This window comes from Trematomus bernacchii, unplaced genomic scaffold (assembly GCF_902827165.1).
Source record: "Trematomus bernacchii unplaced genomic scaffold, fTreBer1.1, whole genome shotgun sequence".
In the NCBI taxonomy this organism is placed as follows: domain Eukaryota; kingdom Metazoa; phylum Chordata; class Actinopteri; order Perciformes; family Nototheniidae; genus Trematomus; species Trematomus bernacchii.
The window spans coordinates 3,729,943-3,741,247 of NW_022987656.1; the positions used below are offsets into that span (position 1 = coordinate 3,729,943).

Below are 11,305 nucleotides of genomic sequence, written 5' to 3' on the forward strand. Positions count from 1 at the left end.
CTGCCGGTGACGTACCAGGAAATGCTCCGTAGACCGTCTCATTTCGCAGTCCGCGGAGGACTGAGTAGGCTGAATCCTCAGGAGGATGCAGCCTCTGAATTGGGACACAGCTTGTGTGTGTATGTGGAACTTCCCCTCGATTCCATTGGCTCTAACGGTTAAAAAGAGATGTCAATCATCAAAATTGACCAAGGGGGGCCAGAGATATGGAACATCCACACTGTAAAAAAAAAAATGTTTTTTTACAGTTTTTCCCCCAAAAAGATTACAGTTTTTTATTGTATTTCATAATTACAGAAAATCATATTCAATTTACAAGAATAAACGGTTTATTGAAATGTGTCATGTATTTTAACAAAAAAAAACTGTAGAAATGGAATACATTATTTATCTGTTTTTTAGCAGTTTTTAAATGCGAATTTAACAAAACTAACCGTAAAAATAAATGATTTTCTGTTAGCAAATTTAGCTGCATTTTCTGTAATTTTACTAAAAAATACTTTTGTTATGGCTATATATAACTGTCAAATACATAACAAATACTGTTAATACTCATTTAAAAAATGTATAATTGCAAGAAAATATATGAGTAAAGAAAGAAATATTTAGTAATTTTGCTTAATTTAACCACTACTTTACATTGATAAACTGAAAAAACACAGGTATTGACTATCCTTTTATAGTAAAAAAAAAACTACATTTTAACACATTTTGACTTTCACTTTATTGCTACATTTGTATTAATTTGAAGATTTAATTGTTAAATATGTGAATTTCATGTTATAAAAACTGTGTAAAACCATAGAGTTAAAAAAAAACTTGACTGTTAGCATGTTGGGTGCGAATTCCTACCAGAGCACAATTCAGATATAAAATGATACTATAACCCACCAGTAACAGCCTGTGGGTTATATAGGAGACATTTGGCTATGCCATGATACATCTATAAACTAGCTCATAGCTGTCAGCATTCACTGCAGGCAAACCTAATGTGACCATTCACTTATGATTTCTAAGTAGAAGAAGAAGAAGAAGATATCATGTATTCATCACTCAGAGGGAAATGTCTTCCCCCACTCTGTTGTGTTTAAACACATTACACACACAGGGAGGATATACTGTACATGCACAAACACACAGAGCATATACATGCACAAACACAACCACATGCGGATAGGAGAGGGGATCGCAGAGAGGCTGCCAGATAGCCGGCGCCAGATAGCCGTTTTGGTGTTCGGTGCGTTCACAGCCCAAGTAACATTGACCTGCTGATCTCTTTCAACACAAGAAAAAGCTGTGCCAATTTCTGACATCATTTAGCTTTTCAGATGATCAGAAACGCGAAGCTACCGCAAAGTCACTTGTGCAGCTAACACAGAGTGCATTCTCGTAGCGATTGCTACAACTGCACCATGTTTGTTAGGAAAGTAGCTTTTAGAAATGTATCAATGTTCTAAAATGTGTGACTCAATATTTAAAACACAGAGTGATTGGCGCACAGTATGCAAAAAACATATTGAATTTCACTCTAAGTGAAAAATGAAAGGATCTAGAAGTTAAATAACATTAGCATCTTCCCCTAGGCCTTATCACACTAGCATGTACAATTTAGCCCATAACATTGAACATGCATTAACAGCCAGACTCTGAATATCAAAACCGTGTTAGCAGTTAGTGCTACCACTATGCTAAATTGGTATTAGCATTGCAATTACAGTAAAACGAACAATGTTGTCCTTTTAGACGCCTAATAATATCCAACTATTCAATGCATCACATTGAAAGAATAGGCCTTCACCAAAGCATGTTGACAAAGCTAGTAGCTACAGCGAAATACATTTACAATTCAAGTCAATTAACTTAAATATGTATTGTGATAATGTCCCACACAGCTAGTTGGTTACAACAATCTACAGTGATGTCACAGGGATTTCAGGCAGCAGGTAGTTGAAGGTTAAGTACCTAAATTCACTTGTTAATCCATTTGCTATGGCTACAACTGCCTCGTGGAACAACAAAGATTTATTTTCTGTTTGTTTAATATAGGAATGCATCTTTGTCTATCACACTTTGCTTCTGTAGATCTCCCATCTGACTTTATTGTGAGCTTGTGTTTTCAAAAAGTATAATTGAGCATGTTTTATGAGACTGAACAGTCTCATGGGGTATTGGACTCTCTTAAAAACCCAGGTAGGTGCAGAATAGGTTTCTCAAAAATAAAGCAAACAGGAAAGCAGTACTATGCATGACTAAAAATTATATGTACACGTTGATTAATACCTACTTAACTTGTACTTGGGACAGGACTACAAAGTACAGATGGGATATTCCTGATCATAATCAAACTTATATAAATGTGCACCAACATTAGTTATCAGTGTTCTCTATTCTCAATTTAAAAGAATACACTGACAATAAAGAAGTCTTATAACATATTTTGCTTGTGTCTTTGGAAGGCCTTCAGTGTTTGTTTTATTATTTATCAACTAGTTACATTGTCATTTTGTAAATTAAGAAAATAAAATCCAAAGAATTAAACAATTATAATTGCAATGTAAATAGTTTGCACCCCATTTTTTTACTTTTAAATTAATCTTTATGGTGTGGCCAGTGGCGGCCGGTCCATAGGGGCGCTAGGGGCGCCGCCCCACCTCTTCCCATATTGAAAAAAATAAAAATAAATAATAATTAAAATTAAAATAAAAAAAAATATATATGTTTAAAAAAATATATATGTTTTTATTTTTATTTTTAATGAACAAGGTAAATATTATATAATTGGTATCAGTAAAATGTATAATCTACAATAAAATCTCGTTTAAAATTGTGTTACGATGTCTAAAGTTACTGATAAGTCACATGTTTCCTGCCTGGCCTTGCCCATGCACCTTCTCTCGTCTGGGCGCTAAGAGAGGAGCCTTCAACCAGTGCAGCAGCAGCCACCAGCAGCTGACTGTTGCTATCTGTAACGTGTAAACTATGCCGCGAAAATATAATTTCAGCCAATCAGCGTCGTCAAAGATGACGGTCACCGGGCGCCAATGTCAGCGCCCAGTGCAGTCTGTGAGTAGTTTGGACAGTGACTCGTATCCGGTTGACGCAGTAGTTGATGAGGATGGCTTCGTGTGCAGGTGGAGTCTCCGGACCTCGGTCCGCGCCTAATTCTGTTCAAGAGCTAATCTCCAATCCTTTCGAAAGGAGAAGTTTGGCAGATAAATTGTTGCTTAAAGACCTTGCACCGGACCAACCCGATTTGAATATATCGCAGCAATCTCGTGAAAAAGACAAAATGTATACACGAGGCTTCACAAGTAGCTGGTACACAAGAAAGGCTTGGCTAGCTGGATGCAAACAGGTAAATGCTGTCTTTTGTTTCCCATGCTTGGATATCACTTTATATGTAGAGAGGAGGTTTCCCATGGTTGTTAGAAGTTTATTAATAAGTGGGCATTTATCACAGAAGTGATTGTTCTGTCTCCACGTTTGTTGCATTGTCTGTGATGTATTTTCCAACGGTTATAGCTCCTGTTCTGTCCCAGCAACACTACACGGTTTGCAGCTCCACCACATTTTTGGTTTATCTTCGGTGTCGCTTAAAATCTGCTTCCCATCGGACTAAAACCTCCACGTAATCTGAAGACAGATACTTGAAGTTATTTAAACCTTTTGCAAACTTTATGTTCTTTCTTGCTCTAGCCTTGCCAGTTACATTGTACATAACACATATATTATCATTATGCTAACTGGTTGTTCGTGTTAGACGATGTAGCTTTTTCATTTCTGAGTTATTGCTATATGTAAATAAGCCTGTTTGTAAATAATCCTCAGAGAAACAAAGAAAAAACACAATTTATGACATTTTGTGCTGTGGTTATTTTTTTTAAATTGCATTTATTCACAGTTCAGTTTGAAATGCTGTAGTGACTTGTATTGAACCACTTAAATATTTATAATTAATGCTACTGAAAAGATGCTATTAATTTTATATCTCACATGCAGTTCACTGTAAAGCTACTTGGTGAAGGTGTTGGTTCATAAAACATGAACAGTTTTAAGAAAGAAAAAAACAGACCAGTTCTGAGAACACAAATTCCTGGTAAAGTAGTAGATGTTCAGGTTGATAAATAATATTTTCCACACTGAAGATTATGGAGGTATTGATCAGTCTTCTCATATTTTTAAGCCTCGATTTCTCCTTTCCCCCCCCCTCTAACATCACCAGAAGTCATCATTTAAGGGGTCATTTCTCGGAAAAAAATTCCGGGGGGAAACCCCCCGGACCCCCGGGTAGGTCACTTACGGTACGTCAAGAGCCCCACCAAAAAAAAAGACCACCGGCCGCCACTGGGTGTGGCGTTTCCAATTCTTAAAATAATACAAGGATTGGATGTTCATCAAAGGATTTTCAGGGCAATCGATTTGCAGCCAATCAGAGACGAGACTTCTGCTGCACTTACCCATCATGCACTGAGGCACTGATACTACAGAGACCACTCAGTTAGCACGCAGGAGATGAAGAGCACTACACGTGGCGCACCCAGAGGAGAGGAATCAGCACTTTCAGAGGTAACGGTAAAAACTATTTATCAACGGATTCAAAACACTCAAGACTTAAAACATTGCAAACGTCAAAGTCCTAGCTATGGTATACATTTTGTTTAACGACCGAAAACAAAGTAATGTTAGCTAACCTTACCATAGCTAGGTAGCAGCTAGCTAGCTATGGTAGCAGCTAGCTACCATGCTTTGAAATTGAGCTGTTCTATGCCGTCATTATGCAGGGTGTTAATTTTTAATTTTTTAATGGTGCTCGAGTGGCTGAGCTGATGTGCAGTGAATGTTTCAGAGTTACTTTTTCGCAATATTATTTAATAAATAGTTTAGCTAGCTAACTAGCATACATTGTCACTAACTCCTAATGTTAGCTCAATCCTTAGTTTTATAATCGATTTTTTTGTGGGCATAATGTTACACACAATGCACATTATCCATATCTTTTAAATCCTATGTTAAGGCTATAATCAGAGGTGGGAGAAGTTCTCTGATCTTGTACTTGAATAAGAGTAGAAGTACTCAGGTCTTATACTTGAAGTGGCAGAGTTCGCGTTAGAATATCTTTTTGCCGGTCAACATGTCCGTTAAAGTTTAAATCTTCCGGACAAAATGAGAAAAGTGCCGGTCAAAGGTCTTATTTATTGAGCTTTTAAACAAATTGATATGATTCGATATTAAACAAACTAATTCTAGTAGATTAACTACATTATTCAAAAGTGTACAGTAATTTATAACACGGGAATAATAAACGGAGCGCTCTCTCTCCCTCTCCTGACAGCCCGTCAGTATCATGCAGCTCGCGGAATCAGTAATGAGCAACCCAGTAAACATCATTATAACTAGTTTAGGTAGTTTGAGAGGTAATTAAAATAGCTACGTGATATTCTAACCTGAAGTGTGTGTTTTGTTCCGCTCACCGCTGCAGATGATCATGCAGAGCTGGGTGTCGACTCGTCAGCAGCAGCTGATCTCTTGCTCCGGTCAGATTAGACTTCACTCGCGTTTATGTCCATATCGATCAGATCTAGCTGGTTCTAGCTAATGATATGACTACCTGCTTATTAAAACAATAAGCGTTGATATGCAACCGGGTGAGGCCGCAAAGTATAGCGCAGCATTATGCATTTGTTTACATGCCCACCGGAACCCCGAGGCATTGCCAACAGATCAACGCACAATCAACCCATACAGGACACTCTTTCTCCACATTAAATGTTAGACATTAGAATTGACTATTCTTGTCTGTCACATAAGTGGCGCAACTGATGCGGTATTGTTCAAAAGGGAAATTATTTTGACCGGAGAGATTTCGATTTGCCGGTCTTCAGCATATTTTACCGGTCATAACGGGAACTCTGAGTGGTATTACTGTACTTAAAGCTGCTGCTGTGTTATTTAAGTTATTTTTGCTTAAGCATGTGCAAACTTGTGTCTCTTTTTTTCCCTCAGCTGTTACTGTAGCTGCAGTACCAGTAATTGCAACCTACCAAGAATAAACAGCAGCCAGAGATCCTCAAGTAAGATTTCTTGCCATATTACAAGTGTTATCAATTCTCAATGTCCTATATGGTATTGCTATGCAAACAGTGAAAGGATATGGAAATCATCAAGAGGTGGCTAAAATATGTTTTTCTGCTGACCCTCTCCAGAGCAGTACATTGCTTTGCTTCCAGGTGGTTGCTCCTGTCTGCATCTCTAAGCTCGGGGCATCCCGGCCATCAGTGGCGGACTGGCCATCGGGACGTTCGGGACGAATCCCGATGGGCCGGTCGGGCCACTCGGCCCACTTCGGTACCGGCAGGGGCGGACTGACCATCTGTAGAATCACCGAACGGCCGGGTCGGTTTGCTGTTTTTAAACGGCATCATTGAAGTTAAGCTGACAGGCGACAGAGGTCCACCGTTTCCCAGTCCGCCCCTGCCGGCCATCATCTACTCTAGGTAATACACTGACTATGGATAAGTACCTTTATAAAACCCCACTTTAAACACCCAAACTATCCCTTTATGATGTGACATTTTCTACACTGTTAACATTAGGAAACACTTAAGAAAGAAAAGAAAGCTGCAGGAGCTGATCATTCCTAAAATACAATTGGCCATGTGATCACCAGTAAAAAAAACAAAACAATCTGCACTAAATATTTTTTGGATTTATAAATGTTTTGTGACTTTTTCCTGTTGTGTACCTTAAGGGAGTTCTCCCCTGACAGCTGGACACTACATGATAGCAGAGGACCAGACCATCGTCAGTGGCAGTGTCCTGAATGTTGTCGACGCCCTGATGCTGATGTTTGCAGCATATTACTGCCTCAACATCAGTTATCGCTCAGAACTGGGAGCTACCCTGGAGTTCTTGCAGAGGTAAGACTTGAATTGTAATTATTAAGTAATTCCATCTTAAACCACAGAGTAGAGGATTGTGCACATTTCTGACACACGATAAGTGCTCCTGACTATACAAGATAATCGAGATAAAAAGATTATTGTGCTGCATTCTGTTTCGCATTATGCTCTCGTTTTGTCTTGGGTTGTAAATTCAGCGTACCCCTTTCCTTTGCAGTGGTGTGCTTTGGCTCCTCCCTAAAAGCTCAAACTCACTCTTAGCCAATCGGTGGTATGTTTACTTCAGCTCAATGAAAATGACGGAAAGAGGGCCCTTTGTCGACAACAAAAGAAAACCTGGTATTATTGTAGTGAACAAACACATTAAAACTTCTTTCGGTTAACTACGATGCTTTTACACCGCTCACTCTGCTACTGACACGCACCTCATCTGCCCCAGTTACACACAAACCTCTCAAGATGGGACTCGTAGCTACCACATTCAAATGATCTTCAAGTGACCGCTTGCTCCTGTTTACAGACCTGCTGCGATACTGTCCAGTGTGATATGATAGTGATGCCAAGTGACGACTTTATATAACAAAATCTATTCAAACCAATGCTTTAAATGCACAGATATGATCATAACAGTTAATGAAAAGTACATTTAAGAGTAGCATTACCCTTTGACTTCAAGCTGTATCATCCACAGAATGTGTAATTAAACACTAAATGTAAGTGTACTTCTGTCTTAACAGGTGCCTATTCAAGATCAATCCGGACAATGGGACTAGAGTGGAGAGGAAGGAATACAAACAAAAACAGCACTCGATAAAGATAAAGGTGTATTCATTAATTACAAACGTCGCTGACTTTGAATGGAGAGAGTTGAAACACACACAGTCATGTACACATGCACGCACATAACTGGTAGATTTCTTTAGTGTTTATAATTGTTATCTTTTGAACAAAATGTTGGCTATTGTTAAATGTTGAAATGTTTCATTGCCGGTCTATTCTGCTTTATTATTACTTAAAATATATTTTATTTATTGTTTTTATTTTTGTGATGTATATTATTTTCAATAATATATTGTATATATTTGTGATTTTTTTTCTACAAAACATCGGACAGTTAATGTAAACTTGGGCTTTTGCAAGGTAAAATGACATGTTTACTTTGTGTTTTACATGTAAATGGTCTTAGATTTCATGAAGTTTGCTGACGACACGACAGTCATCGGCCTGATCACCGACGGTGACGAGACGGCGTACAGAGAGGAGGTCGAAAACCTGACATCTTGGTGCCAGGATAACAACCTCCATCTCAACGTCAGCAAAACAAAGGAGCTGCTTGTGGACTACAGGAAGCAGCAGAGAAAGGGACACGCCCCCATCGCCATCAATGGGACTACGGTGGAGAGAGTCAGCAGCTACAGGTTCCTCGGGGTCCACATCACTGAGGACCTGACATGGACTCATCACTGAGCACCTGACATGGACTCATCACTGAGGACCTGACATGGACTCATCACACTAACACCATCACCAAAACAGCGGCTCTTTAAAAACAAAATTGTATTAGTCAATTTATTGAACATGTTAGAAACAAAACAAACAATAATATTTATCGTATTTTAGCTTAAAAACGTTTCTGGTCCTACCCCAGGCCCCCAGGTTTTCAAATGACAACAGTAATCTTCTTTTTTTCAGCTTTTTTTGATCATTTAAAAAAATATTTATTCAGTTTTTCTAGAGGTGTATAACTCTATTCTAACAATTAATATATGTTAAAAGAAAAAGATTTCCTGTAAAATTACAGATTTTTTTTGGCAAAAAATGTGATAGTTAATGTAAACTAAGGCTTTTGCAAAGTAAAATGACATTCTTTTCTTTGTGTTTTAATGGTAAATGGTCTTAAATACACGGTACTTTTTTGTAATAATAAAAGTAATTTTATGTATTTTAGCTTTTTTTTATCATTTTTTAAAGATAATTATTCCGTTTTCTAGAGGTTTATGACTCTATTCTAACAAATAATATATGTTAAAATAAAAAAGATTTCATGTAAAATTACAGTAATAGAGGCTACTTGTGGTAAGGTAAGTAACTTTTTTTTTTTACATGTTATCTCCGTATTTTATTTTACAGTTTTTTTTTCCTTTTTTTAAAGGACATTTTCTGGCGCCCCCGTCGCCAGAAGATTTCCGTTTTTTTTACAAAAAAATGTTTTACAGTGCACCCAAATGACCCCAGAAGTATATTTTTTGTGCTAAATCTCTAAAAAGGTCAAATTTCACTTGTTTTGCATCAATCTTGATACAGGGTACTTATTATATGTTATAGTTTGGATTCCTAAAGCTTTTAGTATACTATCCCATCATTCAAGGGTGGTTTTCACTATAAGTAATGTTTTTTTTTGGACGGACACAATAATTTACATTTTTTTACTATGTTCAATCTGAATTTACTTTAAAATAAAAAAATCTATATTGATTCTGACTCTTCTACATCCAACTCACAGGTTTATCATTGCTTTGAGAAAAAAGATTATTAATTTACCCCTTTTAGAAGTGAAGATATAGTCATTTGTTCTGGGAATGTCATTTTCGAGCCTGTTACCTGGAAAACAGGCTCAGGGCTTAACAGGTTAACACAATTATTCATTCAGATCTTTTTCCAATTTTGAAATTCACTTAATCATATGCAGTGATTAACAACCATCCCACTCGCAGACCTTTGAGAGTATCAGGACAATAAATTGTGAGTACATAGGCATTCAAGGAAGGAAATAGGTGAGAAAAAACAGATGAACAGTGTTACAAAATTAGGGATTTAATGCAAAGCATTCAAAGATATATAAAAATGTAAAGCTGATTTATATGAAAGCTGCAAATGTCAGTGCATATTTGGGGAGAGGAGAAGAGAAGGACAAGGAAGACAGTAATACATTGAGCCTCTAGTTTGCACCAGGCATCTCAAGCCATAATGGGAATTATGCTTATTCAATGCCCCGCAGTAGTTTAAAAACGTCCTTTGCCTTATAGAGTGGTGCAGGAATGAGTCCAAAAAACCCAGAAATAACTTTGCTTCAGGTTGTCGTTTCGAAGTCAACTTTTATTGGGTGTGTTTTTGGATAGATTCCTAAAATAAGGTATAAGGTTAACACAAGCTTAGGACATTTTTATAACATTTGTCAGTGAAAACACAAACTGCAGTCAGAAGATTCTATATATCATAAAAACAGCGGTTACTAACAAGTGACTAAATGAGACTACTAACGGACACAAGTCCGCCTTTGGCTTAACGTGGTGATACACAGCCATTCGACCTTGATGTAGTTCCTTTATAGCCTAAAGTCAGCTTTTTACTGGTGATTGCATTTATGCTTCAAAAATCATAAAGTGGTGTAAACATGTTGAGATTATCCTGCTGAACAAAACATGTAAGTATCATAAAGTTGTATTTACTTACATTTTCATTGCTTTTTGTCAAGTGAGCCCTTGCTATGCTAACTTCTGGGCCGGCCTACAAAAATGTCATCACCGCACCACTCTGTTTGTAAAACTCTGAAGTATGGATATTTTTACCCTGGACACCCATCTTCCCAAGAAGTATGAGTTTATACATAATAAAGTAATGTACAAGTCAGATGAAGAGAAAGAGATCAGAAGAAAGACCTCAAACAAAGAACCCGGAGATGTCAGAAAGACGATGATGCAAATTGGGGAAAAGGCATTCTGGGAAAACCACAAGTGTGTGTGTGTGTGTGCGCGCCAAGCAGTGAGTGCTTCCTTTATTATTGATCGGCTATAGTTAGAGAAGGAGATTGAAAGCGACAAGTACAATTTCCACACAGACAGAAGACACGCACAGGTTGCACAATATGAAAGTGCATGAATAATTTGTGTGTGTGTGTGTTTGATTCTGTTCATGGAAGCCTCCCACATTACATGTCCCCATTATTTTGTTTAAACATGTTCTTGCAGACGCATGAACCAATTACCAGACATGCACACTCACACACAGGCGACACGGGAATATCAGTGTTGACAAAATCCAGTTGCATCTGTGTCTCCTTGTCACTTCAAACTTATGTAGTGTTGCGTAACATTCTTTGCATCTATGTATATAACTGTGTAAATACACACCTTTCAAATATCTCTGCCAATTAAACCAATTTCATTATGCTTTATGATCATTGTGTTTAACTAATTAAGTATTGTAGCTTGGTAGGATAAGTGCTGATATGCGTGTTTCGAGCAAATTGAATGTGAATATTGAATGTATTGCATACAGCAGGGCTATTCAATTAGTTTGGAATGGGGGCCGGTTGATGAAAATGATCCAAAGCAAGGGGCCGGGAAAAAGATGGCTTGAAATATGAGCAATCATATTTAAGAGCTTCAGATACAGTAAATACTACA

General features: G+C 37.6%; 1 long non-coding RNA gene across 1 annotated transcript; it reads left to right on the forward strand.

Annotated features, from left to right (window-relative positions):
- Window positions 1–6,267: 6,267 nt before the first annotated feature.
- Window positions 6,268–8,113, forward strand: LOC117486791. The gene is made up of 4 exons (XR_004556320.1): window positions 6,268–6,494; window positions 6,749–6,917; window positions 7,637–7,721; window positions 8,086–8,113. It is a non-coding gene; the product is annotated as an uncharacterized LOC117486791 (long non-coding RNA).
- Window positions 8,114–11,305: the final 3,192 nt, after the last annotated feature.